The sequence below is a fragment of the Nothoprocta perdicaria genome, unplaced genomic scaffold (assembly GCF_003342845.1).
Source record: "Nothoprocta perdicaria isolate Ctin4 unplaced genomic scaffold, notPer1 scaffold_61, whole genome shotgun sequence".
NCBI classification, from domain to species: Eukaryota; Metazoa; Chordata; class Aves; order Tinamiformes; family Tinamidae; genus Nothoprocta; species Nothoprocta perdicaria.
The window spans coordinates 3,135,936-3,163,043 of NW_020455877.1; the positions used below are offsets into that span (position 1 = coordinate 3,135,936).

General features: G+C 34.0%; 1 long non-coding RNA gene across 1 annotated transcript in view; it reads right to left on the bottom strand.

The window, feature by feature from the left end:
- Window positions 1-5,448: 5,448 nt before the first annotated feature.
- LOC112956251 overlaps window positions 5,449-27,108 on the bottom strand; it is a 72,992-nt gene continuing 51,332 nt past the window's right edge. Inside the window, exons 2-5 of the long non-coding RNA XR_003251013.1 lie at window positions 16,286-16,363; window positions 12,977-13,018; window positions 7,996-8,060; window positions 5,449-5,568 (exon numbers count right to left, since the gene is read on the bottom strand). This is a non-coding gene — a long non-coding RNA (uncharacterized LOC112956251). The remainder of the gene's footprint in view (window positions 5,569-7,995; window positions 8,061-12,976; window positions 13,019-16,285; window positions 16,364-27,108) is intronic.

Sequence of the window (27,108 nt, forward strand, 5' to 3'; positions counted from 1 at the left end):
AAAAAAAAAAAAAAAAGAAACTATATCTATGTGTATGTGGACAGTGGAAAGTGAGAAACAGAAATGGGAGAACGTAATGGGGCCAAACTCTTCCCGTGGTAGCCAGTGACAGAACAAAGTGTAATGAGTTAAATGAAAACACAGGAACTTCCATCTTCACATGAGGAAGAACTTCTTTACTGTGAGGGTGACAGAGCACTGGAACCTCCAGAGAGATTGTGGAGTTTCCTTCTCTGCAGGTCTTCAAAACCCACCTGGATGCCACCCTGTGCCGTGTACTCTAGGTGTCCCTGCCTGAGCAGCAGGTTTGGACTTGATCATCCCTACGGGTCCCTTCCAAACTCAGCCATTTTGTGATTTTGTGAAAAGCACAAGGAAATAAGTGTAATAGAAGAGAAAAATTAAGAGGCCAAGAGAAAAAAAAAAAAAGAATGTTAGAGACAATTTAAATGGTAATGGTGAGAAAACAGTACTATAAAATATGAAAACAGAGATGCAACAGATTATATATATACACACACATATACACACACTTAAAAGTGGTGAGAAATTATCAATATTAATTAGAGATGGTTATTTATAGTTTTTTTTTCCTGCATGAAGAGCATCTAACATTTTCAGTTACATAGATTACATTCCTGATTCCTCTAAAAACAAGCAATATCTAAAAGTTGCACAGTAAATCATTTAATTCCCTTATTCCCTGGTTCTGCATAGTGTTTGGAGCGGTGAATCAATTTGAAAAGATTTGAGGAAACTGGAAAAGCAACAGTAGTAATTCTTAGGAGACCAATTTTACATATTGAAAATAAAATGAGGAAAATATATGTCTGGTCTTTTCATTTACATGCTTCAAGTTTTTATTGCTTTAGATTGTGTAAGTACCATATTCTCTTTTATTATTTCTGTTCTCTTCTTATTTAAGCTATATATTATATTGTGACACATTCTTCTTACAGATAATTAATCTTATCACTGATATAATTTCTAGAAACATATATTAAACTTCTGGTATGGAACTCATATGGAAAATCCAAAATTTAGATCTCTAAATTTTAGTTGTCTTTATGTGAGTTAATTATTTTCTATCTCACTGAAGGCAATGAACCTATATTTAGCAGAGTATTGGCATTGGAGCCCAAAGATCACTTTAAAGTAGTCATCACAACAGATGAGTGTGCTGACTTTTCTCTATGTTCCTTTGGCTATATTGTCAAGTGACATCTCAATGACTATACAGAGTTGCCTAGACTATACAAAATTGCATGTTACTGTCTGATGTGACCTGAAGTAGCCAAGACATCTGCATTGTATTAGCAGATATGTAGGTGGACCACAGTGAGACCAAATCATCCCAGTCTAGTTTCTGGAGACCTGCAGGTAATTCCTGCATGAGCATCCCAAGTGATTTTACATGACCACAGAAAAGCATCTTAAGCTATTATTGTACCTGGAAATGCCTGCTCAGAGATATCCTTGATATGCAATATAGTATTCCTTATTTTCAGAAGTTTAGAATAGTCTGCATAAAAACTCCGATTTAGCTTCAGAGTAATGAATACAGCAGTTCTAAAGAGTCAATTGATTTTCTGAGAGAAATTCTAATTTTCTATCAGTTTACTTCAAATGTTGCTACCTCACTTCCACCTTCCACTCACTGCATATCTAGCTTCATGATGTCTATACAGCATTCACACACACAGACATCACATTTATTTTCATGCACTAAAAGTGTTTTGATGATCTGATCACTCTGAACAGTGAATAGGTGCACGAAAGCATGTTTCATGGGCAAAAAGGCATGCCAAATTTAGCATTTATTTAGAGCATTTCCTCTATGAACACTGAACATCCGCCCTGAAAATTAATCAAACATTTTGTAGCTTGAATATAGCAATACAGTTTGGATAAATTAAGTCTTGAAAATGAAAAAAAAAAAAAAAGTAGAGAAGCTGTAGATAATACAATAATTGAATGAAAGAAGCAAAATCATAGTCAGTGAAATACAGTTAACTGAATATTTATAAGTCTTAAAGTATACCTGGGGTATAAAAGTACTGACACTGGAAAATGAAATTCACTTTTAGGAAGGTTAAGGTGGGAAATTTGGTTCTCAATTACATTAGTCAACGATACTATTCATTGAAGCAGTCAACCTACTCTAGATTTGCATGCGTATAAATGAGGTCAAGTAAAACTATTCAAAGACTTCATTCAGGGTATTAATCTGGACAATTACGAAAAGTTTTCGAGTAAAATGAGCTTCTCTGATTCTATCCAGTTTAAGAGCTTTTGCAATCAGCACAGTCTAAATTTGGCATCAATGTATGAATGAACTATAAGTACTGGATGACTTACTTTCATCAAATGGTATTAGGTCTGTACAGAATAAAATCCGATGTTGTTCGAATTGAAATAGATGAACTAAATACACTTACATTTAACCAACTTATTTAACCAACTTCTCTAGGCTTGCCACAAAATGTAACTGGTTATGAAAAATTTTAGCTACAGAACACCCTATTTACCTTCCTGGAAAGTGATTTTTTGTTAACCTTGTTTCCTTCGAATGTCAATGAAACTTAAAATATCCTATGCCTGATCAAACTCAGAAAGGTAAGGATTCCTAGGAACATTATTTCCCCTAGTTCTCTGAACTGATATATAACTCTGAATTATATCAATTCCTAACAGAAATTTAGTAAAAGCCATCATCACTTGGACCAGCAAAGAAAAACAAGGGTACTAAGTGGGGAAACATGCACAGGGGCAGGAATATATGAACAAAACAAAAAACAGAGATATCTTTCCAGGAAATTCATGAAGTAAGTTTCTCTTCATCAAAGATACTGCAGTGGAAACTGCAGAGAGAATTGATATGAGAAGGGGTGTCTGTCCCTAATCTTTCATTTGTAGATGTCTATGCAGTTATAACACAATGCCTCTGATATGGAGGCATTTTCTCTGTCCTGTTTTCTGGAATATATAATCAACAAAGATCTAAATGTTTGTTGTATTCCTAGAGACACACTAATCTAAGATAGATTATTAACTTAGCAAAGACATTCCAAGCAACTGACAGAAATAAAAACAAAACTATAGTGCATGGAGGTTCTGTAGTAATGAGTAAAATTTGGAGGAATATTACACACACAGACTCATTAATACAAATATTGCCTTCATTTTAGCCCATGACCTGAAAAGTACATTAATGGGTTCAGCTTAGTCACATTTTATCTCTGGCAATAAAGATAATTCAGCTGCTCAAAAGACATGCAAAAGTCAATAACATATATTTTGAAATAGTAACAAAACAAACAATTGATCAAATCATTTTATGGAGGACAATGGAATTAAAGAAGCAAAAGAGGAGGGGAAAAAAACGCGTTTAAACAGAGGGTAATTTGATTTCTTTGGTAGAAAGAAATGATTTACAAATTTAGTATAATGTAACACATCTCTCCAATGTGTTACGTTACGTTCCAATAACGTAACACATCTATCCGATATCAAACATCCCAACAAAATCCTTTTTGTTTTAGCCTCTCATTTTGTCAAATTCCACTCCTATATAGGACAAGGAATTCATATTTTCACTCACTTCACCTTTTCTCTGTATTTTTCAGCTTTGAACCTACATGCATGTGCAATCTCCTGTCACTAGTGAGAAGTAGGTCTAACACAAAGCCTACTTTATTTAATTTTCTTTATTGCTTTCAGAAAACAAAATCTGAAAGATCACTATAATGTTTCCTATTTAGTTTGCTATTAGGCCAAAAGGACTCAATATACACACTAAATATGATACTCTGTAATAAAATCCTACATTATTATGACACCATAACAAAAGTAATATTGAGTTATAATCTTTGTCATTAACTCTACTTAAGCTTTTAATTTAATCTGCTTAAATTTTCTTCCTTTAACTTTTGACTTCCTTTTTTTTTTTTTTTTTTTTCTCTGAACCATTCTACTACTCTTCATCATCATAGCTGCAATCTCATCATAGTCTGAATTTTGCTTTCTTTTGGATATGAAGTGTTTTAGGAACAAGCAAATGAGTTTCAGGTGTAGAACTCCTGGTATACCTCTTTGGGACAAAACTGATAAATGAGATAAGCGTTTAGGAACACTTTTTTAATAGAAAGTAAGAGCAAAATTATTAGCCATAAATGTGACTGGTCATAATGTAATATAAATTTCAGAATTTATAAGTACAGAGTTTTCTTGTCTGAAGAAAATTAAACAGAATTAGCAAAAGATGTGAATATAAAATATACCAAACAACTCCTTGGTTATATCATTCAAGTAGTACTGATCTGCTTTATCTGAATCTCTGAGGAAAGTGAAAGGAAGGGGCATCCATATAGGAATTCAATATATTTTAGCCAATGCTTTTAAAATTTATACCATTAATTAAATTGGCAGAGCTATCTTAATTGTAGAATAGACATGCTCTAAAAGGTAGACTCACCAAGAGTATTGAAAGTTTCACTGAGATTCATCGAAATAGAAGATTTTAAAGAATTGCCTGATGACAGATATTACTAATTCCAGTCATTTTACTAACTAAAAAAAGAACAGGCGTAGCACTATTAGAAGAAATCTTACCAATCAAAAATACTTCCTTTGAGCAAAGATAGTTCATATAAAAACATCTTTACAAAGAACTATGCTGGAAGAGAGGATGCTGGCTACACTGAAGAGTGTATGAATTTGAGAGGGCAAATAATATTTTTATTTTAATCGCTTTATCACTGACTTTAATAAAAGTCTTTTTACCATTTCTTCAGTAACAGAAAACAATTTTCACACTCTTAGGGGAAACCAAGTGAAAAAGAAAAAAAAACCAACCATGGCCTCAGAAAGATGACAGACAAGTGTCTGCAGTTTTTAAATGTTTAAATGCTATTTCTTTTTAAAGTTTAAATGCTAATTTAAAAAGTCATCAAAAATAATTAAACATTTGTATACCTAAGGGACAGGAGGAAGTACCACACTGAATAAAAAGAGGAGAGGAGAGGAGAGGAGAGGAGAGGAGAGGAGAGGAGAGGAGAGGAGAGGAGGAAAAAACCTTGTTTGCTCTACATTTTCCTCTTTAATTATAAAAACATTCCAGAATGTATTCTTTTTTGTTGCTGTTTAGGAAGGGTGTATGAACAAGAGTGCTTACATGTCCTCTCACCTATTCTCAGCAGCTAAGAGAGAGGATTTCTACCAGAGAACAACTTCCCATCTTCTTACCAGTTACAGGCCTTTTTTCACCATTGTTGATGTTGTAGCTTGGACCTGCATTTTGCTCTCAGTGAGGCTGTGGCTGCAGAGTCCATCCTGCTGTGAGAGCAGCTCAGTGAACAAGATATGAACACAAAAATATGGAACTTACAATTCTCAGCCACCATCAGTTCATTTGATCTCCTCTCCAAAAGGTACGATTTCTTTTTTAAAATATATATATTAAAGTGCTGTTTTATTTATGTAGGTATCATTTTCCTTTGGGTCCCATGATAGAATCACATAGTCTTGATTACCTTTAATTCATAGTGGCATCAAACCTGTTCTTCATTCCTAGACAAGAAAATAAGGAGCAGCGAGAAGAGACATAATCAGTGGTGACTTAACTTACTGAGGTTCACTTATCTGGATTCCTGGTAACGTCAGAGAAAAATTCTTCTGAAGTGTGAAATAAAGCTGGAATTTAATTTAGATACTTTCTCTCTTCTTCTGGAATGATTCTTTCCCTGGCTATAGAGGAAGCCAGGTGTTCCTGGACTTAATATGATTAACTTTGAATGTTAATTTCCCTGCTTTCCAATCCCTGAATAATAGTTAAAATAAAAAAGGATGAAACAAACCAATGGATGTTTATATTTAGTAAATGGATTTAAACTCTTATTTCCATTTCAGATTTTTTGAAATGGATCAAAATGGAATATGAATGATAAGTCGTGATTTACCTTGTGTTCACATTCATAACTCCTGAGTGTGATAGGTCTAATAGGTCTAATCAAGAGTTTTCAGAGAGATTCTATGCAAAAAGGGCTAGGATAGTCATTTTAAGTCTTACACGTGAGAGTAATTATTATACTTTTTATTATTCTAATAATATAAAATGATCAGTTTATGTTAAAGGAAATCTTAAGAAGTAATTCATCTGTACGGAAGTAGAACTGCCTCTGGTCCTCCCTTGGTTCTCACTTCATCAAAGTATTCCATCCTCTAACTAAATCATCATCGTAAATGTGACCAAAATGAAAGGAAACAATAATCTTTGCAGTCAATGATAAAGATTTATAACTTGCTTTTCAATTTCTGTTGCTGCCCTAAAGTCATTCAGAATAGATCCAGGGGAATTTTATTCATTCTATCAATGTGAGCAAGGGATGTGACCTCGTACAAAGGCAGGTAATTTGTGTTTAATGTAGTGGTGTAAACATTTATCAATATAGCATTCTTTCGTTATATAGGGTTGTGTATTTTTTTTATTATTATTTTTTTAATTTGGAGGCCTTCTCAACTAAACTGAATTAACTTCTAATTTGGGCTTTTCCATCAGGCTAGTAAGATTTTTTATTCTTTTTTTTATCTTGCATAACAGTAATTAAAAATACAGTCACCATATAGTAAATGACATAATTATATACTCATACAGTAAATGACCATTTTTTTTTAATACTGGATGAAATACAGCTTTTAGTTAAACTACGGATCACTTTCTTGGTATGCCACATATTTTGATGTTTAATTAAAAGCTGTATTTCATTCAATGTTACAAGGATCGCTGCCTGTTTTTTTTTTTTTTTTTTTAACAAATAAAACTCATCTTGAATTTTTAAAGGGCAAGAACATAAAAGACTCTAACTGCATTCCAGTCCAAAAATAAGTTAGAAGTAACAGAAATGCTAGACAAGAGAAAAACATAGAAAACATAATATTGTGTTAAAATTCTTTAAATGTGTTTAAATGTAACAAAATACTTACACACCTGAGTATATAAAGAAGACCATTATCACCAATAGAACAACTCATCTTCATTTACTTACTTTAAGTAAATGTGTGCTTCCAAATTTTTTGGACTAGGACCTGAATAAAGTAACTACTATGCTTCCAACCTTTTTGCACACTAGGGGGTCAAAGACAAAAATGCCCTAGTGATTCAAAATGCTTCTCTTCCAATTTTAAGAGCATCAGCTGAAAGGTGGTATTATCCATCACAGTTATTTTCTCTAACAAAATTATTTTTTTAATTCTTAAGCCTCAGTGTCCTAAGGAATACCAAAGCCGACAGACTGCCTCTTAGGAAAACTTCTAATAAGACATGATAAATTTCTTACTGGAACAGACAATCATTTGATCACCTAGCACAATTCTAATGAAGCCATAAAGCCATGAAGATTTACCCCAGCTGAGGATTTTGAAAGCAATGAACTATGAAAGTGTTCCACAGTCTACAGTTTTAGAATCAATTTTTTGAAATAATTTTGAGCATGTTTAGTTGTAAATACATAATAATACAGATTTATATTTATGTAAATTAATAAGTATGAAGGAAAAGTTTAAATATCCCAGCAAATTTATTATATGTCTTATATTGAAGGATAAAACTGGTCTTCCACTTAAAGTCTCAAAAGTCATTGCTAACAACTTATTAATGTTTTATAATACATATCAATTTATGTAAGCTTAGTCAAAAATCTAGTATCTGAACTTCAGGAATATCATTCAAAGTAAACCTCTGGGTTCTACGTATTCCAGGTTACTATAGTCCATTTGCTATTTTTGTGGAAGGCATAACAGAGTTTAATTGGATGCAATATCCACTAGCATTTTAGTGAAACACACAATGCAGTCAAATGAAACTGAAGTATTATTTGAATGGAAACACAAGCATAACATTTTTTTCACGAATAGGCTTAGACCTTCTGAGGAAAAACCTATAGAGAATATTGACTCTGTGGAGTTAAAGTGAGTAGAATAAATCTTTCAGGAAGATACCTTCTAGCTCAGTCTTGATTTAGTTCCAGTTGCCTTTAGGGTGATCTCATTCTAGTACTAATCACCTACAGATCAAGGGAAATAAAAAGATATTAAATGTGTGTGTTGACCTCTAATTTGTATTTGACAGTGACAGAAAAGTTCAATCTGTCAGACATCACTGTTGCCTATTTTCACTTGGTTCATTAAGACTCTCAGCAGAAGAAAATTGAAAAATTATCTTGGCAAGCAAGCCTGTGACAAGAGAACAATCAACAATAGACCTTCAAACTTCTATACTCATATATTTTTTATTATTATTATTCTTTACCTAATAGAATTTTGCCATTAATCAACTGCATCATCAAAATCATGTATCTGGATGGTACACATTGCTTACAAATCATAAGGCTGAAAATAAACTCATGGTTTCAGTGACCTATGTCAAAGTTTAGTGATTGAAATCAAATGTTTTACCATATCCATATTCCACTTGAACAAGCAAAAGCCATGAAAAAGCTCACAATAATTTTCTGTTGCAGAAGATTAAAGTAAATCAACAAGTGTATAAAATATCTTACAGCTTCAGAGTAGAAGTCCTAGTTACTAAAAGCAAATGGAAGACAAAAGACCAATAAATATCACTAATAAGATAGTATATACTACCAATACAGTGATACTCATACTCATACATAGGGATTTCAGAACAGGCATTAGTTGTGTCTTCAGTAGAGCATTGCTGACATTTGTTATAGCAGTCCTCATACAGTATTTCTAGACAAAAATCTCACGTTAAAAAATGATAAATAATGCATTAAATTCTATTCCAAATTCGCTCGTTCCCTATTGAACGTTGTGCCAGTAAGTGTCAAACAGGAAGTATCAATGTTATGGAAGCACCAAAATATTATGACAACTTTGTAGACCATAAAGGCATTAATGACACATGTCAAGCCAATTAAAAATCTAGAAAACTTCCTAATTTCTCCTGAGATCTTTCAACAGTACACAGAAAATCTTGAATGAGAAAAACTGAGTAGAAACATTTGATAAAAACATGATTTGATATTTCAAAAAAGGAATATCAAATAGGCTCCAATAGAATTGGTATAAAGATTCACTTTTCCTTTATGATATTGGACTATGCTCATTCTTATCCTAGCAGTTCACAGAAGGCATAAATATTTTTTGAAGTAATAGAGATACACAATTTTCTGTATTGTAGCGCTGGAAAATTGAGATTATCATTCATACTTGAGTATATGTTTACTGCAATAATTCATTAAAGCACCTCCGACTCTGTTGAATAATTCTATAGCAAGAGCATGAGTTTATGTTGCTCCTCAAAATGCCATGTGCAAGAGAATGAAGGCTAAGAGAGTGCCAAGACGCAAGAGTAGTCCGAAATTGCTCAAACAAGTTATTTAGATGCATGATATTAGGTACACATACAACATCCACAAGAATGTAGCCTTCATTATGAGCATTATGAGCATTTTAAATGCAAGGGAGACTACAGTATCTGAAGCCTGCATTAGTACTGTAGGCTTTTCAGTATTCTGTATTCTGTTGTTTGCTTGTTGCTATACTTCCTTACAGATTACTAGGGCTATAATGATGAAAAATTGTCCCTAGCAAATCAAATTTGAGAAAGCTAACAAAATCAAAAGTAATTCTGTTCACTATTACCTTTCAAGGACTATATAACACTTCTGACAGTTATTGTAAAGAATGTGAAATGTCATAAACCTCTTAGCATGACAATGATTTTCAATTGAAAACAGTATGAATTCAGCACAGTCTTATCTATGTTTCAGAACAAGTTAATTCAGCACCATTCTTAATGACTGATGCTCTTTATAGAAGGATGTTAACCCACACTTGAAGTTTTGTTTCAATTCAGCTTTTACTTGTGGCTAAAACATACTTTTAATCTTTGGCTAAACAGGCCATGCACAGCAATTCTGGATTTTACCAAGGAAGGAAGAAAACTAAGAGAAAAAAATAGAGGAAGACAGTGGGAGAGAGAGGGAATTGTATTTTTATGTGTTTAAATTTCTTTATTTAGGAAGACATGTTAGATAGGAGGATAACTCAAAACATAGCAGCTTTCTTCATTTCCTACATAATAGTTAATGAAGCTGCTGCTACTCATAAGGACCTATGCAAGACAATTGAAATGGGAACAGGCAGGAGGATTGAAAAAATCCTAGTGATTATAAAGCTGAAACCGAAGAGTAGAATATTTTTTCCTTTCAAGCTATGGTGGCATGTGCATTGATTCATGAGATATGGAAGGGTAAAGTACCTAAATTAGAAAAAAAATGGTGAAAGTCACTGATGCCAATGAACTGTAAGCTTATTAATTAAGGAAACTGAAGCAGTATTTAAGGCAGTATATCATGATTATTTGACTATTCCTTCTTTAATTTTCTTCTTGAATTTGTCACTCAAACACCGTATTTATGATTCTGTCTTTGAAAGAAACAAAAGTTATTGGGAGGGAGTATCATCTAGAGTGAACTGAACAGAGAAGTTGGTGTGCTTTTTCTTATTTGCAGATCCACCACAACTCTGTTCTATGAGTTTAACAATAAAACAAAGAGTACTCACAATGCCTCCCTTCCCTTGCTTTATCTACTTTGCACTAAAGAAATTCTACTGTTGAGTCATGTTCAAGAAAAAAAAAAAAAAAAAAAGCCTTTGTCATCATTCCCAAAATGAACCTGAATGCAAAGTACTTGGCAAAAAGTTTATTTTGTTCCAGTGTTCGCACTTCTCTTCATTGCTGATTAATATTATTGGGAGGAGTGCTGAAATCCTGCATATTCTACTCCTATTTGTGCATTTCTGGTACAAGTTTCATATTGTAATGACAATGTTCATACAGAATGTTAAGGAAGAGTAGGCTCTTTATTTGAACCGAAACAATAACTTTTTTTTTTTTAATATGTTAATCCTTTTGAAAGATGTTTACAGCTTCTAAACACAGAAAAAGTGCTTTGTTTCTGTTGCCATCTACCACTTCCATCACTCATCCACAACTGAAACTATATTAATTTTAGTGCCTTTATAATTTCACCACATAGCTTTATCTTTAAATATAGATGTTGTTACAAATATTTAAGCTATTTAACACTTTCCTGAATTTCACATACCAAAAAAAGTGTATTTGTAGACTGAACATATTTTTAGCTTAGTAATCACATCACAAGCCACAACTACTGCAGGCCAACGTGATTAATGGTATGCAGTTCAGACCTCTGATTGCAACTTGTGTAGACATATCTAGCACCTGAGTTACCCTAGGGGCTAATGAGGGGGCTAATGAGACTATACCAATGATAATATAAATGCTAGCATGTGCTAAAAAGAACCCAGATTATACCCTAGGACTAGGTAGTTTGCACTGAGTTCTGTTCAGAAATGGCTACTCAAAATAATATCTATATTACCTTGTTTAGAGTTATTCTTTTCAAGCCTGCATTTCACTTTTGGGCTGTAGGATGAAAAAAAGCTTCAGCAAACCTAAGGAGATGCTTTCAGCACAAGAAATGACAATTTACCATTTTGTTCCTTTGTTCCTTTCTCAGAAGTCACACACACAGGAAAAAAAGCCTAAGTGAGATTTTAGATACAACATGTGTCTAGTGTAGGCTTTGTATTTACAACTGTCTTGATTACAGCTAACAGGATTCCTCTGAGTTCAGCATAGATATCATATTACAAATGATAGAATGATACTGAGATTAAAACAACCAAATCAAAAAATTTTATCAATATATAGCCCAGTTAGATTATATAAATATCCAATGTCTTCCTGTGCTTGTATGATCAAGTAGTGACTACATTAATGATGAGATATCTTAGTCCAACAGAGTGATATAGAAAAATACCAGCACTGAGGAAATAAATTGGTGAAATGAAATGGCAATTTTGTTTCAAACATCTTTTGAAATTGGAATGGTTGGAATCTCTAAGCTGATGGATTTGCTGGAAAAAAAATGCCTTATAGCTTTGCCATTAAGGAGAAAATTTGACTAGCTTAATGCACCAAAAAAGAAAATCCTAGTCTTATTTCAAGTAATTTAAATTTAAACATTCAACATTCAACATAAACATTTAAACATTCAAAAAATAACCATGAGTTATTTGCTTCTCTCTTTCTCCTTCTCTTCCAATGCGTAGTATGCTTTCTTTTGCACTGCAAAGTTCACATTTTGAACTCTGCTAAGCTAAGCAGAGAATAGGTGTCTCTGCTCTAAGTCTTTAAATTAGAATATATCTCCTCAGTTGAAACACTTTTTCTTTCACTTTGTTCCAGAATAGAGTAAGAAGTGGCAAAGATATTTTCCTAACTGTCAGACCTAGGATGATTTATTTTTTTCTTCTAGTGGAAAGTTGCAAACCCAAGAGAAAATTTCCACAATCTCTCCAATTAAAGACTATTTTGCAGTGTTTATATAGGAAAGGGAAAGGGAGAGGGAAAGGGGAGGGGGAAGGGGAAGGGGAAGGGGAAGGGGAAGGGGAAGAGAAGGGAAGATATAGTGTTAGTGTAGAAAGTTTGCCATTCTCTCTAAAACTATTCAGAATGTAATGTAATGTTTTTTGTGCTGCATATGTCAGTTCCAGAAATTACTTTGAACTCACAAGTGTAATTCACAGAGTGGAAGAAAATGGTGGAGATTTTTTTTCAAAAGCAAAATAAGTGCAGTTTCTAGTCCTACTGGCACATGTTGACTAAAGAAAAACAGGTAGCCAATATATTCCTCTTTTTAAAACTTTATATAGCAATGATTATTTTTGTCTTCCTTAAAGTAGCTTTTCCTGTTCTCTAAAATACCATTTTCCCTATGTAATAAAAAAATACATATTTTCCTGATTTGATTTCAACACTGTGCACTCTCTCAACAAAAAAAAGTATTCTATAAATGCTATAAATGCTTTTTTTATGGTTTTCATAAATTTATCATTTCAAAAACTTGATAGATTAAAACATTACCTTCTTACAGAAGCATTCATTGTGTAAACTCTAGAGATATATCTGAATAAAGAAAACAAGATTGTTAGTGGGTTTTGAATGAAAAAAAAAAGAATATTTCTTGCAAGAGACGAGATATGCAAAATGTAGACTTTTTTCTTTTTTTTTAACCCTTCTATGCTTTGCTTATAAAACAGAAACATAGAGACAAATTATTTGTATTATATATTTGTCATACATAAGCAGTTATCTCTTTCTTGCTGAACAAAGTTGAAAAGATGAAATACCAGAACTCCACCTGAACACCCCTACCTAAGAGTTTAATATTTTACCGGAAAATTTCAGCTCTATTAACACTAGTCATCATGTCTATGCAAAGGCGAGGCTGAAATAGAACCAAAAATATAAAAGTAATATGAAACATCTGAACTCCAGAAGATTTCTCTTGCTATATCCTTCTCAGTGACTTTCACAGATTCACAGATTCACAGAATATTTAAGGTTGGAAGGGACCTCTAGAGATCATCTAGTCCAACCTTCCTGCTCAAGCAGGCACACCTAGAACATGTGGCACAGGGTGGCATCCAGGCTGGTTTTGAAGACCTCCAGAGTAGGAGACTCCACAACCTCCCTGGGCAGCCTGTTCCACTGCTCTGTTACCCTAACAGTAAAGAAGTTGCTCCTCACCTGGAGACGGAACTTCTTGTGTTTCAGCTTGTGGCCATTACCCCTCGTCCTATCGCTGGCAACCAGTGAGAACAGCCTGTCCCCTTCCTCCCTGCATTCTCCCTTCCTGAACTTATACATATTAATCATATCCCCTCTGAGCCGTCTCTTCTCCAGAGAAAAAAGGCCCAGCTCACTCAGCCTCTCTTCATACGAGAGATGTTCCATTCCCTTAATCTTTTGACTTTGCCCAAAGAGACATTCTATAGATATAATTGCTTAGGCAATCATCTTCCAGGTGACTTTTTCCTGAGCCTCATATACTCTTGGAAGAGGAAGGCGACAATATATTATTTCTAAGGGATGTAATGAAACTCACTACCACCTCTTCCTTTCCTGGGGTTTAATTTCACAAGCTGGCACAAACTTCCCCAAGTTCCTCAGTGCCTTCTATGCATCAACAGTCTCCGGGAGAGTGAACAGCTACTTAATCAGTTTGATAGTTTTCTTCAAATCAAAATGTGAATTTTGAGGAGGCAATTATTACGAGGTGTGGTGTACTATAATGTTGATTTTAACCTTACTTTAGATTCATAAACCAGATTTGGGAGCTTATCAATCATAAAATACCTTTACCTCTAGTCATAAAAATATCTCTACTATTTTACAAAAGGAAAATTAGGAGAAAAGTTATTTGCCAGAATTTTATCTGTCTATATGAAAAACTGTTGATATCTTGAACTGCTGAGAATGAAATATATTGAAAAATCTTTCTGCAACTTACATGACTACATGGACCAGATATAGATGGACAAGAGACTGATACAGGTATCAGGCACATGCATAGTCACTCCCCAAACCACTCTTTATGTATAATGTATTCAATAAATCTGATAGCAAGTAAAAATGGGAAGTTTAGGAAGCTGACCAAAATCAGTTTTACTTAGGGAATACTTAATATTTTAAATAAAATTCTAAACCTTAGAAGCTTCTAAAACTCCACATAAAAAAAAAAAAATAAAAAAAAGTACATTTGATTTTTTCAATAAAAGTCAATGTATACATGAAGTAGTGTGTGTACACATATATATAAATTTATACATATATCTGCCTGTCTCTATCCCTGTATGTCTATCAAAACCACTATATGAAACAGGGAATTAATCCTGTTAGAAGCTTTAAGAAACTCCAAATATTAAAGGGTGGGTTAGATATTAAGAAAGCATTTCAAAGATGATTAAGGACCAACAGTACTTACTCCTCAAGTTTGAAACCTTTCTGAGACCAAAGGCTTAAGAATAAACAGAATCTTACTGTTGTGAGAGATGCATAAATATAATCCTAAATCTTCTTTACATCAAAATTACTGAAAACTGTCCTCAGGCGGATTCTGTATCTTAAAATCTCATCCAAACTTTAGAGTAAAAACAAGGTGGACAAATGGTATAAACATTATGATAGAAATATTCTAGATTTTGCATACCTATATAGAAATATTTTGTATATATTTAATTACATATCCATATTTATACCCATGTACACAAACACAAATATATTTCCATTGACATTACATACATATATTTTAGATATTTTATTTATTTAGAAAGAAAAAAAAAATGCTAATCTCATAGAACAATAAATGCTATTCACCTAAAATACATTTTCAAAACATATTAGTTAGTATATATTTTCTCAAAAATATATTTGGGGTGAAAAATATATAATTGAGGTGACAAGTTACAACTGGAAAGGAAGGCTAAAACTCCATATGGAAGACCCTTAGTAATACAAATCTGTGTGTGAAATTATGACCCTGAGTCTTCTGTAATTTTACATGCAATATATGTGCAATACATAAAACATGAAAACTGAGTGAGCAATATTTCACATTCATTTTCAACTTATGCTCAGTGGTGACCCCACACATTAATTTATTTCTACCTTCACCAGCTTGCCTGCATTGTTTTCTACTTTATTTCACTCTTTTTTTTTTTTAAATGCAGGTTCCAATTCATTGATCATATATATGCAGTAAATCCAGGAGTATATTATGTCACTACAAACAAAAGCTGACTGCCTGAGATTTCTTTTCATGAGAGAGAATGAAAAATGTAAAAACAAGTCTCCTGCAGACTGTTTAGTATTCCTTACTTATAATCTTACTCTTCCACATAAATAATGTATATAGTTATAGTTATGACTGAGTGTAAACTGGTTTAAATATTCTAAGATGAATGCATGACAGTTTCGTCTACCTTATTATCTGACACACAAGGAGAATAAACTGTCATTTTGTATACACATTTAATGTAATATAATAGCATAAAGATGTGTTATATATTCCTAAAATGTTAACTGAGTACAAATAATGAATAGTTTAATTGTATTTTTAAGTTGCATTATTGTGAGATTATGAGAGTTTTACTGTAGGGGAAGATAGATGAAATTGCATTTAATTATGCTGGACTATTTTACATCAGTTCTATTAATATTACTTGTAGAACATTAAAAAATGTCAATGTGTTTGTCGCTTGACAACAAGCAACATGATTAAACTGCAGGTTACATTTAATTACAAGAGAGATACTATTCAGTTACATTCATTTCTAAGGACCAGCAAATACAAAGGGTCAAGTTTACAACCCAAGTAGTTATTATACTTACAAGTAAGACAGCAACGATTGTTCCTCCTATATCTTGTATGTTCTTCTCACGCTCAGCAAGCTGAATTATGGTACATATCTGGAATGAAGTGTTACAGGACAATTTACATAATAAGGTCTTGCACTACAGAAGAAGTTATTAAAGAACCTCATAAACTTCCCTTCTGAAAGATATATGGAACAGTCCATTGTTGATAAAGAGGGGCTAGGATTGAAATATCTATATGCATCCTAATCCCTAATCTCTGGACAAGCTGTTGCTTATAATATGCAGATAATATTTCTCTCCATTTGCATTGCAGTGCAAATTGTTAAACAGAATACGTATTACACATCGCAATCTTTGAATACCATGTGAAAATATATGAAGCTTTGTAAAGCTACACTATTTAGGCAGCATTGTATTTTGTTATGTCACTCCTGTAGTTCCATGAGGTAGCTAATTTTATCTTTAGAGTTTAACCAAAACATTGCAACTTACTTTAACATTATTTTACATTTTATCTTTAAGCCTTTACTGCTCAAAGTATTTGAATTATTCATGATCTTAACTGCCTTCATGAAAACTTGTAAACGGGAATTAAATTTTCAAATTATCTGTTTCACAGAATATTTAATAGAAAGCTGGGGGTTGATTAGGAAGCATTTCTGAGAGTTACATAAGAAGAGCCAGGGAATTTTAAATGTAAGGATGTGTCATATTTATTTTCACAGAGGTACATAATTGGATGTATTTGGCATCACAGAAATATCCATCTATCTGCTGAATAAATAGATATTCAGACCAAATTGCTTATCTTTGAAAAGAGTCATAACAAAATCCCTAGTACATTACTTTTGCCTGGAGCTCTTGACATTAGATATTCTACATTTGTTACTGTGAGGAAAGATACACTGTATTAACAGGATAATAAAACAAGTATTTGAAGTTCTACCTTATCATGCCTGATTAAACTGTATTATTGTATATCTTAAAGGACACAATGGAGTAATGTGTTAAATACTGCATTTAGTTACCTCTCTTCACCACTGGAAATCAACAGTAGAAAATTAAGAGCTGGGTTGACCATTACAATGGAGCTGGGAGAAGTGGTTTTGTCCATTGAAGCTTTGAACCTCAAGCAAGACTTTAATTCATATATTTAGATCTAAAGTAAGACTTCAGTTGTGATGGTACTAAACCATATGGTTAGTGACATGAATGGAGTGAATTGTTGAACTGTGAGAGGTTTTATTATTATTATTATTATTATTATTATAAGTTCCTGTTAGCACACATAGTCACATTATTTGACTTATACACAGAGAGTATCATAAGAATTGGGCCAATATCTCTAGTTTATAGTTGATATTCCATAAGTTATTATTTTTGTTCTACAAATTCCCATGTATTTTCAACTGTCCAAGAATAATTCCAGAAGGATTTAGGCTGCCTAAACATCCCTAAACTTCTCAGCATCTGTGTTAAGTATTTTAAAATATTACTTGTTTATCAGAGTTTAAATAAAAAGAAAAAAAACAACAATGATCAACATATCAGGATAAAATTTATAACATTTGAAACCACCACTGTCTTTTTTTTTCAATATATTACTAACAGTTTTCTTCAGGGCTGGCACCTGCCTGTAGGTGAATTATCTGTGAGCCGTCTGAGAGTTATCTAGCTCTGCAGAGTCTAAGCAGTTTTCAATAGCTTCATATAGATTGAAATCATTCAGGCTACATTTATTTCAGCATATAGATCTCTCTCCTACCATGGAGAGGAAAGAATAGTTGCATCTGAAACTTACGACTTTTTCTGCCATAGATTTGTTCCTTTGGAAAGTTTATTCAATATAACAAACTCATTCATCATGAAATCTTGGAGTCTGAGCTATCAGTGAAATGTGAAATACTCACATAAAACTGAGCTATAAGCAGCTATCCTTCCCAACTGTGGCAGAGGATACAACAGAAGAGAGTATTACAGGGACCTCAAATGCAATTTTAGATATATTTAAATTTTATTCTAAAAGGAAACTGCAGAATATAGGATAAAGAAAGAAGGACCATTTAAATTTTTATTTTCACACTTGCTTTCTTAATTGTATGTATGTGGCTATTCCTTTTAATAGGAAGGAGACAGAAGTACTTTAAGCTACTTAGTATCAGTTTAAGACCTTTCATCAAAAGATACGTGCAGGCTGATTTTCAAATACCTTATTTTGGAAATTTTGTATGTTGTGTGGGGTTTTTGCCCCTTTTCCCCCAAAAAAGCAGTCAAATAACATAAAGAGGATTACCTGACAAGTCCTAATTAAATCTAAGTATCTGTGTTTCCTTAGTAACCACTCATAGCATCACTAGTATTCAAGAGAGACCAGCAGGTGCAAGCAACCATAAAAATGAAAAATCTTACTTTTCCAATTACTTATTGAAATATTAGAATTAAAGTATTTAACACAGGCTTCCTACTGATTTCAGTGCTTGGATATAACATTGCCCCAATCTTTTAAATAATTATACAGTATTGAATGTCAATTTAATAGCTTTTTTATTTCTTTGTAATTCCACCTTTGTATGTTATAGGATACTATACTTGCATCAATTTCTTGTGGTTAAGATAAAATTACGTGTTTCAGAATGAACTGCATACTCTTGAAACTGTCCTGATATTCTCGACCAGCCTTTTTTCTTGTTCATTTTTGAGAACTGTAGACTGCTGTGTGAAAGCATACATATTGTTCTAGAAACTGAAGAAACAGAATTTATACCAGCTTTACAGAGCAAAGTAAGCTTCAAAGTGGTAAACACAAAATTGTGCAATAAAGTGAATTAAAAAACGCAAATCTGTGAACCAGGACTGTTCGTATTTCAACAATAATAAGATTTTTATCATATTTTATTTTATATTATGATTACTTTTTAATAAGAATCATTTGGCTTTGATGACTTAATGCTTTCTACCAAGCCAACATTAGCTTACATCAAAAGAGTATCTTCAAAAAATAGGGTTACCCAATAGAGTCAAATGGATGGAGATTGAAAGAATCAAGAAGGTCAATCTTCAAATCAAGAATCAAGAATAGGTCCATCACAGGCTGGAGGAAAGTGAGAATGGCACAGTAAAAACTTGCTCCTCTTAGAGAATGCAGATGTACCCAGAGATCTCCCCCAGTAATATGTCATGGTCCTTGCACGCTCACTCATGGACCACATATGGGTTCATTACTCCTGTTATGATAATTTCCTCCAAGTAAGTTCTCAGTCATACTCCTGCTCTTAGTATTAAGGAGCAAAGTATCAGTTTGTAAGGGTTGAACATTAGATTGCTTCATGAATTTAGTAAATTAAATCACTGAAAATTGGTTCAGTTTAACAACAACATTAATGATGAAGCAGCTATATACTGAATTTTAACATCTACAAATATCTAAGCATATTATTTAGAATAATTTAATTATTTTATTTAAAAATGTGTTTGTAGTAGTCCTCAAATGATTTTATTTCTTTAAAAGTTAGTCAGCAAAGTCTTGGAAAAGAGGTAAGGTTTACTTTGGAGGGAAATATATAAATATTTGCTGAACATCCTTAGGAGAATAGTTATAAGTTGTCATTATGTATTCTGCTAGACAAAATATCTGAGTTCGAAGTTTCCTGTTTACTCGTTGAGTGAGGATTAGGATATTGTTTTTAGGACATGCACAAGATAAATTATTTATTTATCCCTGTGATTCCTGGTTTAATTCACTATTCAAAATCTGATCAAGTCAGTATAATTAATCTTTATATATTAATTGGACTAATTAATGTTAATACATCTATTTTTAAAAGTGTTATTTAGATGCAGATACAGCTTCTAATGTTTTTTTTTTTTTTAAACTATATAGCCTTTTGAGAATTAGAATAGTCTGCTATAATAATTAAACAGATTAACATTAAATAGGATACTGTGCACAAAATACTTAAAAGCATTTACTTTGGGAGTAGAAATATAGCAACCAAATTTGCTCGTGGTGTGGATCAAAGAAAACCGACATAAATTAATTGAACTCATATTCTGACTCCGATGCATATCAAAGTGGCAGCAAATAATGCAAAATGTATTAGAAGTACTTCTACCATCTTCTCTTATACTAGACACGTAGCTGAAAAGAGCTGTTTCATTATCTGTGCTATGCAGTATCCCAGGAAAAGAAAATCACAAACAAATTATTAAGTCACTGAATTGAAACTAGAACCCACAACAGCCGGTTCTGGATCTCATTATGGAAATGTTTTCTTTCATTAAAAGTAACTGGAAACAGAGCAGTTTCACCTCTGATTTTGAAGTAATTAAACAAAGCTCAAAAAATACGTGTGTGTATTGTTGGGGAAGGTTTCACCTCCGTCAAAAAAGACTAACAAAATTCGAAAATGTTGTTTTCTCTAACATAAGTACCCTCCCTTATCTTTAGAGCTTTGTGAGAAGAAAAATGCTATTACTAAAATGTTATTGTCATTTGAAGATTTCTGTACCAATTGGGAGAAATGCAATAAAACTCTTTGATATCTTCTTCAAAGTACTTGTCCTGGTTCTACTGGAAAAAAAAATGATCCTATTCCACTTCTATCCATACTTTCATAATTACCTCTGTCATGTTATACCACCTGTGCCCCGCCTAACACAGAGTTTGGGAAATCTAGAAAACAAAAAAAATCCAAAGGTACTTCTAACTCAGACTCAAAGACCTTTGAGTTTGAATCACTGATATTAATCAGTGCACACTCATTTATTGCACATAACCTGTTATCACACTAATTTGGATCTGATTTACATCTACTGTTTCATTAAAAGGTAATTTAGTTACCCAGAATAAAAGACAAAGAAGTCTTGCCTAGCTAATTTGGTGTTCCTAATGTTCTTGAGAGTTTTAAGTGCCCTTGCCTGGGAAGCACTTCAAAAGTCTAAGGTTTCATACAGCAATTCATACGGCAAATGGACAGTTGCAACTCTTAACATCTGACTCCTGCAGCTTCACTTGAGAGACTCCAACGTGACATGAGATGGGTCCAGCCAGCCAGTGCTTAATATGCAACATGTCCTGCACCTTTCCTACCAGACAAATGCTGCATAGCTGCTCTGCAAATATTCAAAGGGCTTTTCACTGCATAAGCAGTAATTCTATTCTCATTCCACATGGTTTTTCATCTCTGAAAGGACACATCTAATATCCAGAGATTCCCAGATTCTTTAAGACATTGCTATTCCAAGCATGTTCAGATGTCCGTCAGTGTTTACAGTTTTGCATCTGTCTCTTCTATAAGTCCTGTTAAAATGAATAAAATAGTTGTTCATCAACTCAAATTGCTTGAGGCAGTCTGGGGTGTTCTGAACAGATGTACGAGATCGGCTTTTCTGTTAAAACACACCTTAAGGATCGCCAGATGTCATAAACCAGTATTCAATTATTCTCTTTGCCTGAAATGAATAGTCTCCCCACTCTTTCCTGGAAATTCTCTAAAGACTCAAGGATGATGTGCTTTACGGCTGATATAACTGGGAGCAGGGGAATTTCATTGAGAATTCCAGCCTCTTTTCACATTGCATAAATAATAAAAGATGAACAGAATCAAAAGGAGCATGCAAATTATTATGGCTCTCCAGCCTATTGATTATGATGCTCAGTCAGGCAGATTTAGTATTTGAGTCAATTATTATTTCAATAATTATTATTATATTAATTTTTATATTAAATAGTAACTGGTCAGTAAAATGAAATAAAAGTTAAAAAGAACTGTAGCACAAGTTCTGCCTTCTCTTTCATGCTCTCTTTTCCTCTTGAAAACAAATCTGTAATTAAATACACAAATGAATCCACTTCATCCAGGTCATGAGAGCCAATAACAATCTGATGGCGAATGTCCTATCAGGAACTTTCATTCTAGCAGACAAAAGATGAAGGTTTAAACCAGTTCAAATAATACAATGAAAATACTTAACCCAGCTGTCTTACATTTTGTATGAGTACAGTATCCCCTGACTGTGAGATAAGGAGAAAGTACTTACTGCAAATCTATGACTATCATTTGAATGCTGAGGCCACAGGCTGCCTTCTGTGGTGAATATTGAAGCTATAAATCTCATCTGGAAGTACTTTAGTTTCAGAAAGCCAAGTCCCATATGTGGAGCATTTCTTGTTGATTACAACTGATTATCCACAGAATCACAAATTTGAGGATTAATTAAGGTTCAAAGGGAGCTCTGGAGATTATCTAGTCCAACCCTCCTGCACAAGCAGGGAGTACCTTGAGCACTAGAGCACCTTGCCAAGGATCACATCCAGGTCGGTTTTGAATATCTCCAGACTCCACAACCCCTCTGGGCAACTTGTTCTAGTATTCCGACACTCCCACAATCAAGTTTTCCTCAAATTCAGGTGGAACTTCCGTGCTTCAGTTTATGGCCGTTTTCCTATTGCTGGGCACCACTAAAAACAGACAAGTCTCATCTTCCACATTGCTTAAATGGCCTCTCTCAGGCAGTGCCTGAATTTATAGAATTCAAGTCTAAAATTTAGACACCTTATTACTCAGTGTTGTGGTGAAAAATTTGTATAGGTTTACACACCTTCTGTTTCTCTTTCTGTCATATCTGTATATGTAGTTTTACTATAAAGTTACTGACTAGTAACTGATCATTGTCTAGAACTGTTAGAATTCCAGGATTACTTTAGTCATTCTTCATTCAGTTTTGGGATGAATTTATTTTGATAACTTGCACTCTTTCTTTGCTGCCTCAGGCAAAGATGAGACCTTTTGTACAAGTGTACAGGAGGCACAGGAACAGACACACTCTATCTTTGAAATGTATAACAGGCAACTGTATAATAAACAGCCAAGCTGAAGGTATGTGATGACTGGCACTGCTATCGAACCTGATAGTTTCAGACAGAAAGTGTCTGGAAAGAGCAGAACTCTCCTATTTTATGCACCAACAGGAGCTCCTTGAAAATAATACTGCATATGCTTTTGTAGAATTATGTTTTCTGCATGAGGAAGACTGCAAAATACATAAGAGATCTAAATCAAACATTTCTATGGTGCACTTCTAACATGCTGCTTGAAAAGAGGTATAATCGAGCTGTTAGTTTTGAAAGGTGAACAGAAGTTTATAGGAAAATCAAGTTTGAAATGGAGCACTTAATACACTTCATGAACATGATGATTGAAACAAATTGTTGGTGAAAGCATTAAAAGAGGAATTAAATGTTTAGAAATAAATTCTTTGAATCCTTAACCAGTCATGCTGGCTCATCTTTGAAAGCCTAAAACATGTAACTCGGAATTCTCTATAATGCACATTAAAAAGCTTTAATTATCTATTCATAAATATCTGCCAATTAAAGAAAATACCTGATTGCTAAGAAGAATTTTTATGAGTTCTACAAAAACTACTTTAAGTAATGCTTTTAAAGCTCTTTCAGGATTAATTTCTACATAGCAAAAATGAAGATGCGTAAGTAAATATTCAGCATATATAGGATTCAGCATACTAAGGAAGAATTCAGAGGCTTCAGATAACTTCAACATTTTGCCCTTTGTTAGACTAGACAACTTGAAACGTGATTCTTTTGAACAGAAGCAGACTTCTCAAGTTCTTTAGAAACCTCAGATTTTGACAGTGATTCATATTGTCCAAATTTCAGAAACCACATTGTTACTCCATCTTATTCAAACATCTACATCTTTTGAATGACTGCTTTAGCTGTAATCTGCAGAAATGCCTCTATATTGTCCCTGTCCCCTGTACGTACAAAAATGCCAACCTCAGCCCATTTGTTACAGACAGTAAAATTGAAAAAAGCAATACAGAGAGAAAAACAGAGTAGGATTTTTTGTAGGCAGGGTTTGAAGAAGTCTGGAGACAAATATTTGAAGACCATAACATTTACTTCCACAACTGCTACTTTTCAAATTAATATAAAAAAGGAATTTTTAATTCATGCTTCAGTTCTGTAAGTATCTATAACAGGAGTGTGTCATGGGATATAACGAGGATTTTCATACACGTCCGTTAAAATTTCTATATCAGTTTGCCAGCATCAGCTTTGATGTTGACTCATCATCCTAGAATGATGGTAACACTTTCAGAATCGCATTATCTAGTGCGAGATGCACAGTTGTCCAGTCCACTGAGTAATGTTGCTTATTATTTCTCATGGGAAAGAGCTGAGATCAGCAAGAAGGTGGAGGTGAAAATGCAAAATCCAGAGCTTTTTCTATTGATAAGTTGTGTGAGACTCAACATTTTCTTCCTAGAAAGCTCTTATCTGAACTTTGCCTTCTGCCACTTCTACAGGCCCTTCTACAGGCCCTATGGGAGTCCTTTTTCCTGCTTAGACCATGTGCACTATGAAGCTGACTGAAGACTAGTCCCTGAAAGTGGTATTTCCTGCACTGGTTTGTAACAAGCATGAACTGAACTGCTCGGTACTAGCTGCAAATGGAGCTAGCTCTTGAGGGAAATACGATGTCCTTGATATGATAACCTTTTGAAGCCTTCACAGGATTAGCAACAGACAGGAGAATTTATCACTGAAAGAAGAAAACACGTGCCCCTGATTGTGGTAACATTTGATATAGGATAGTTCTTGTTTTTCTCTGAGGAGCGACCTGTTCTTAGGGGTTTTGTTAAATATTTGTTGGACAGGTATAAACATGAGTGTCTAAAGTCTTTGTGGAAAAGGTGTTTGGGGTAATAAGGAGGAATAAAGTACACAAGGGAGCAACAAATGAGAAGAGGGAAAAGTGCTGGCTTGCAATGTCCTTCCAATGTTTCTCAAATAAGAGGAAGAGAGAGGAGAACAGAGTGTTCAATAGCTGAAGTTGCTCTGGTCAAAGGCTCAGACAACTATAGTGTCTTCCAATGTATCAGAATCAGGCATTTGTTCCAGGACAGAAAAATCATTATTAAATACAGAAACCTTACTTTGGTAGAGACATACAGCCTATCTTTAGATGCCTACTTTCAGTCATGTGGATTAAATCTTGTGTTGGCAATAACTGCTTGATCTTATCTGTGAGGCAGTTCAGCTAAGGATAAGGACAGTAAAACTCTGCAGCAAATAATTGAATATATATATGTTTTTCCAGCCAGTTAGGCAAAAAAAGGTCACAAATGTTTAAAGCTTGACCTTTGTTCAGAGCACAAGAAGCTGCAATTTAAAACAATAGAAGCCACAAGTATTATACAGCTCCTAAATTCACACTATTGTCTGAACAAGAGGCCATCTGGAAATGCATGTTTATATATAAAAATAAGTACACAACTGTGACAGCACAATGCTCTCAAGGTAAAAGAAATCCATGAGACTTTCTCTAGTTAAAAAAATGTCCATGTTGTTTTACAATGTTCGTAATGATCATAATTGGGAAAGCAGAGAAACTGTTGTAATATGAATTTGCACATACACTCACATGGACACACATATACAAATATGTATTTGTTTTGTTATATTGCTATAGAGGAAGGAAGATTTTGCTAAAAAAAATAAAATAGAATAACTATGTTTGGTTATTTTCCATACTTTAAATTTAAATTATTTCTGCAACCTTACTGCTATAGGGGGCTATGTTTCTGATTTTAAATTAAAAATTAATTGAAACATTTTTTAGTGTCTGCACTTCACTATTTTCAGAGAATATAACATACAAAAGATATATAAAGATGTAGAAAAAATGTACAAAAGGGGTTCATGTTTTAGTTCTGAGTGTAGACCAAGACTGAGCCAGACACAATGCCCTTGACAACATTATTAAAATATCTGTAGTTTTCCTCTGTAGAGTCCTGAAGTTTTTTATCTCAAACACTTTTTTGTTTGGTTGATGCCATCATTTCTCTTGCTATACAAATATCAAATTTGCTAAACATGCTGTTGTTGGGTGAATGTCTTCTGATTACTAATTTAAATTCATGGAAGCTTGTTCTAGCATCTCCTATGACGACGCTGGGCAAGAAATAGGACTGCAGCCCTGGACTTCAAGAGAACCAACTGACCTCTTCAGGGAGCTCCTTGGGGCAGTCCTCCATGTCAGGGTCCTAGAAGGAAAAGGTGTCCACGAGAGCTGGCTAATATTCAAGTGCCACTTTCTCCAAGCTCAGGATTAGTGCATTCCTACAAGAAAAAAGTTGAGTAAGGGGAGCAGGAGACATCTGTGGATGGGAAAGGAGATGTTGGGTAAACGTAATGAGAAGAAGAGAACATACAGCATGTGGAAGAAGGGCCAGGCCCCATGAGAAGAATATAAGCACATTGTTGCATTATTATTATTGTCCTTATTTCAATAAGTGCAGGGTCCTGCACCTGGGGAGGAATAACTCCAGGCACCAGTACAGATTAGGGGTTGACCTGCTGGAGAGCAGCTCCACAGAAAGGGACCTCGGAGTCCTGGTTGACACCAAGTTAACCATGAGTCAGCAGTGTGCCCTCGTGGCCAAGAAGACCAATGGGATCCTGGCCTGCATCAGGAGGAGTGTTGCCAGCAGGGCGAGGGAGGGGATCCTGCCCCTCTCCTCAGCTCAGGTGAGGTCGTACCTACAGTACTGTGTGCAGTTCTGGGCTCCCCAGTATAAGAGGAATGTGGAGCTTCTAGAGAGGGTCCAGCAGAGAGCAACATGATGCTTAGATCATGGGATATCTTAATCATGGCATATCATAGCATATCTTAGATCATGGCATATCTTAGATCATGGCATAGGACCAGCAGAGAGCAACAAGATGATTAAGGGACTGGAGTGTCTCTTGTATGAGGAAAGACTAAGTGAGTTGGGCCTGTTTTCTCCGGAGAAGAGAAGGTTGAGAG